A 5,259-nucleotide genomic window follows, 5' to 3' on the forward strand; every position below is an offset into this window, starting at 1 on the left:
AACCTGTAAACTTCAGGAATCAGCAAGTTAATAAAAGTCACACCCCCAAAATCAGAGTAATGACAGTAGACATCATCACGCTGGTGCTTCTCAGCTCCTGGCTGTGGGTTCGAATGCAGGTTCCATCCCTGTTCAGTCTCTGCGAAGCTTGCATGTTCTCCTCACATCTACATGGGTTTCCTCCAGGTGCTCTGGTTACCTCCCACAGTCCAAAGTCTTTCATTTGAATCAGTGACTTTGAATTGCTGGCTTTGTGTGTGTGTGTGTGTGTGTGTGAGATTTCCCTGTGATGGAGTGGTGTCTCACCCTGGGTGTACCCTGCATCATGTCCTAAGCTTCTAGCATATGCTCCTGACCACCAGTCCCCTCAGTGGACAAGGAGTTAATAATAATAATAATAATAATAATAATAATAATAATAATAATAATTCCACACTCTCATTTATTCCTTCAGTTGTCAATTGTCACCAGATGTGGTAAAATAAGGGTATGTCATGTGTCCCTGTGTGGCTGAAGAGCGTGGATTTTTGCATTTAATAAAATATTTGCTCCGAGTGTAAATTTTTTCTCAGCGTTCAGGTGGCGCTGGGGGGTTTCGGGGGGTTGGGGGGGGGGGCGGGGGTCACCTGTGGAAAAAAGCTCCCTGTCAATAATTCACAGGTGTGTTAAAGAGGACAATTCATGTGCGGGAAAATCATATAGAGCGTTGAGCTTCCTGAAAATAGGCTTTCACACACACACACACACACACACACACACACACACACACACACACACACACAGAGCCCTGCCTGTATGTGGACAGAGTGAAATTAGAAGTTCTGTATCATAAAGAGAAACGTTCAGCCAACACCTGCAGGGCAATCAGGCTCGCGGCCTGTTCTCTCGAACCCGTGCTGCTGATCACTGTTAGTACCGAAAGTGCGGTCATGCAGGAGGGTTTCTTCCTCCTGTCGTGCTCCTGCCAGCTGCTGTGCCATACCTGTACGGAGACACACACACACACACACACACACACACACACACACACACATATGTTCGATGGGCCGGCCGATAGCAGCATCGTGCGTCTGTTTACAGAAGGGTGTAAATCCCCGCAGATTGTCATCGTGGCGGAATGAAGCGACCGCTAAGTCTCACATCTTCACAAAGAAATGTGATTAAGTGTACAGAAGCTTTTCCGAGCAAGCAGGTGACTTCTCTGCTCTCCCTCTGTCTCTCTCTCTCTCTCTTACACACACACACACACACACACACAGACACGGCGCGTTCTGTCCTCCCGGTTACGTATACGCGGTGTCTCCTACCCCTCCCGTCGCTGTAATAGATCCCCCTTGGATGGACGTCTCCATGGCTCTCGCTCATATCGACTCTCAGCGATTACAGATGTGAATGAGCGTCGCCACGGTTACCGGTTATGAATGAAAAGGGACCTCGGCAGGAAGAGCGGTGGCACCGGGGCCAGCAGGGGGCGCGGTGGTTAGAGCCGCCGCATTCGGAGCGCCCAGGTCGGAACCTCACCTCCTGCTCCGGTACCTGATCGAGGAAGTTACACTAGAGTGATAGGGTAAAAATTACCCAGGTGTACGAATGGGTAAATCACTGTATGCAGCTGCACAGTGTAACCGAGTGTGGAGAAAAACCATCAGAAACATAAATAAATATTAATCATTTAATCAGTGTGATGAGAACGGGCTGCCGGTCGGCAGCAACTGACTGCGTTTTCGAGCGGCGTCGGCTTGCCAGATGTGAACTGTGGTTTTGTGGGGGTTGGGGGGGGGGGTCTGCATGTGTGTCTGGGTGTTGGATTCGGCTGCGCTGCTGTGTGTGTGTGTGTGTGTGTGTGTGTGTGTGTGTCGGATCACCAGGCTTTTTCCGCATTAACTGCCGTTTCCCAAAGTGGCTGAGCAATGTCCCCCCCCCCCCCCCCCCCACACACACACACACACACACACACACACACACACACACGCAGGCTTAGGGAACAGAGGGCTCTCAGTGCTCGACAGTCCCCTTCCTGTGTCCCACCAACTAGATTTCCAGGAAGAGGTTTTACTGGGATTTTACTGTACATAAATACCGGAGTGTGGGCACAGCCTCCTACGGGGCATCCTTACACTCGGGTGTGTTTATGTTTCTGCGTGGAGCCGTTGGAGTGTGTGTATGCGTGTGTTTGTGTGCGGGGATGTGTGTTTATGTGCACGGCGCAGCCATGCATTTCTAGTCGTGTGTGTAGCTGTGTAGAGTATAGTCGCACGCACACATGCGTGTGTGTGTGTGTGTGTGTGTGTGTGTGTGTGTGTGTGTGTGTGTGTGTGTGTGTGTGTGTGTGTGTGTGTGTGAAGGAGAGAGAGAGTGAGAGACATGATGGTTTGCCTGTGGTTCAGGAAGTGAATGCATGTGAGGTCAAGATTCCAGGACATTTGGCTTTTATTCCTTTTGTTTCCTATCTGTTCAAAGTTCATGATGAACAAAAAGAAACAAAGAAAAAAACAAGATAAGATAAGATAAGATAAGATAAGATAAGATATTTACTGTCGCTGTATACAATACAATGAAATTCCATATGGCAACCCTCAGAAGAACAGCGGCAGAAAGAACACTTGATACAAACAAATAAATGAATAAATAAATAAATGAGAATTTGGATGGAATAAATAAGATTTGCACTGAATGTGCTGAAGGCGGTTAAAGGAACCAGGGCAACTGAGGAACGAGACAGGAGATGAGAACTGCGCTGGTTTCTCAGACACGGGTTCGAACCCAGCTCTATGGGTTTTCTCCAGGTGCTCTGGTTTTCTCCCACATCCATAGACCTGTGTTTCAGGTGAACTGTCTACTCCAATTCCCAAAATGTGTGTGTGTGTGTGGAACGTGTTTAAGACCCCACTGACAGATGGCACTGCCGGCCTCATGCGACCCGCCACCTGATCCCCTCCGGCTGCCACGCCGTGCCCTCGAATGCTCCCCGAATTACCTCAGCGCAGCGGAGCTCGAGTTTCTCGCCCCGGGCCAGACGGATTGGGTTCGGCTCCCGTCGGCGGCCCGACACGCAGTCCAGAACCTTCCGAGAAAGCCTGCGGGCAGGTGAGGACAGAACACACACCTGGGCTGCAGAAACAGAAATGAAATGTGCTCTAATAGAGCCACAGCGGCCCAACGAGTAGCGGTGTGTGCTGGAAAATCCTTTATTGCTTTAGTAGTTCATGTCTTTCTTCGTTACCTTTCTTTGTGTTATTAATACTCATGCTGCAATCGGCGCGCTCAGTATCGACCAAACTTTGGCAGAGCAGCTTTCGTTTTTCAGACCGATAAGCCCCGCCCATCGGGAGCAGCACGGCGAGTAGCGCTGCTGTCTCACGGCACCTGGGTGGTGTGAGAGGACGTGGGTTCGATCCCTGCTCAGCCTGTGTGGAGTTTGCATGTTCTCCCTGTGTCTGTGTGGGTTTCCTCTCGGTGCTCTGGTTTCCTCCCACACTCCGAAGACATGCTGTTCATGACGTGTGTGTGAGTGATAGAGAGTGTGTGTTCCACTGACGTATGGATGAGTGACTCAGTGTAAGCAGTGTATCTAGCAGTGTAAGTCACTGCGGTGAATAAGGTGTGTGGGCTGATGACACTACATAGAGTTCATTGGAGGTCACTTTAGACAAAAGCGTCTGCAAAATAAATAGATGTAAATGTGATGGAGTGAGAGTGAAGGTGGAGTGTTGACTAGGGTGTGTAGGCGGTGAGGCTGCTTTCCTCCATATTTACGTCGCCCTTTTCGCTGTTGTCGAGCGGTCGCTCCTGTCTTGAGATTGTTTCACATGTCCTTTTCGCCCAGAGATGCCAAACGCAGAAGCTCCTTCCCAGGGAAAGTTCAAGATACAAAACCATTTTCGATTCACAAAGGCCAAGCCATTTACACCGATTTACCCGTTTGTAGAGCAGGATAGTTTTTACTATGTCGTTTCAGCATAAGTGCCTCGAGCAGTGGGTGGGATTCGAACCTGGGGTCTTCAGTTCCAAAGCAGCATCTCCATCCATCACGCTACATCCTGCTCCCGTATGGGAATGTGCTTCAGACCCGGCTGTTGCGGGTTGTGGGGAGGTTCTAGCGAGACCTCAGGCTGGAGGTCGTGCTGCAGTAACATGGGGGGGGGGTTACGGTCCCCCCACCTCTCTGCAGGTGGTTTCACCTAAACCACCCCCTCCTGTTCCCTTCCGATCAGCCATTCAGGGGGACATTTGACTGAAGCAGCTGCTCAGAAGGTGTCTCATCCCAGCACACACAGACCTCACACACTCATCATCACGATGCACGCGGCTGCTCTGTGTCCAGCGCAGCGGAACCGCTTCACCCTGGACCTTCTCTCCCGCTCCCGCTCTTGTTCGGAACCTGCCCCGCGTGTCCCTCCTATCGGTGTGTGGTTTTTCAAACCCCAAGCGCCGCCTTCCCTTCCCACCCCAACCATCCCATCATATGTTTGTATTTGTACAGACACCCCTGGACTGACGCAAATAGACCGTTCGACCCCTTACGTAAGTCGAAATGTACGTATGTCTGACTCTCCCCCTCCGTCACAGAGCCAAGCCTCCTATTTCCTCCGCATTTGTTGCAACCACAGGTATAAAAAACAATATAATTCTCTAGTAAATGTCAGACATTTGAAATATGGTAATAAGACATAGGCGTAGTCAATAAAATAAATTTTCACATTTCTATAAAGCATAAATTTAATTAAAAATCAGACTACCGCATACGGCACGTGGTACTCCTTTATACGCGCGGCATCCTTCACTATCGTATTTATAGTTGATACGGCTAAACCTGGTCCCTGTGATAGGGACGATAATCTTTGTCCATCTTCATACTTTCTTTTTATTTTCAATTTCATCTTCAGATTTATTGCGGGACGCTTGCAAGACGTTTTTCATTTTCCTTCAAGTGCCCCTTTTCCACCAGGCATTGTGACTAACGAAAAGGGTAAAAAATACGGGAAAAAGCACAGCACTAACGAGAGGAGATGAGTTCAAGGCTCAAAACGCACGGGAACTGGGAAGATGCGGCTTCATGCCTTGTCCGGTTACACCGACTTGCACTTAACGTATTTCAGATCACGCACACCTCATCCGAAACCAGTTGTCCCGTACGGGGTCACAGGAAGCCAGAGTCTAACCCGGCAACACAGGGAGTGAGGCAGGAGAAGGAGGGGACGCACCCAGGACGGGACGCCAGTCCATTGCAAGGCGCCCGAAATTGGGACTTGAACCCCA

At 49.8% G+C, this 5,259-nt stretch overlaps 1 long non-coding RNA gene across 1 annotated transcript; it reads right to left on the bottom strand.

Moving 5' to 3' along the window:
• Positions 1 to 1,978: 1,978 nt before the first annotated feature.
• Positions 1,979 to 3,342, bottom strand: LOC108924790 (uncharacterized). Its single transcript, XR_001965334.2, has 3 exons — positions 3,224 to 3,342; positions 2,978 to 3,111; positions 1,979 to 2,450 (listed from the first exon to the last, which is right to left on the bottom strand). It is a non-coding gene; the product is annotated as an uncharacterized LOC108924790 (long non-coding RNA).
• Positions 3,343 to 5,259: the final 1,917 nt, after the last annotated feature.

This window comes from Scleropages formosus, chromosome 3 (assembly GCF_900964775.1).
Source record: "Scleropages formosus chromosome 3, fSclFor1.1, whole genome shotgun sequence".
Lineage (NCBI taxonomy): Eukaryota > Metazoa > Chordata > Actinopteri > Osteoglossiformes > Osteoglossidae > Scleropages > Scleropages formosus.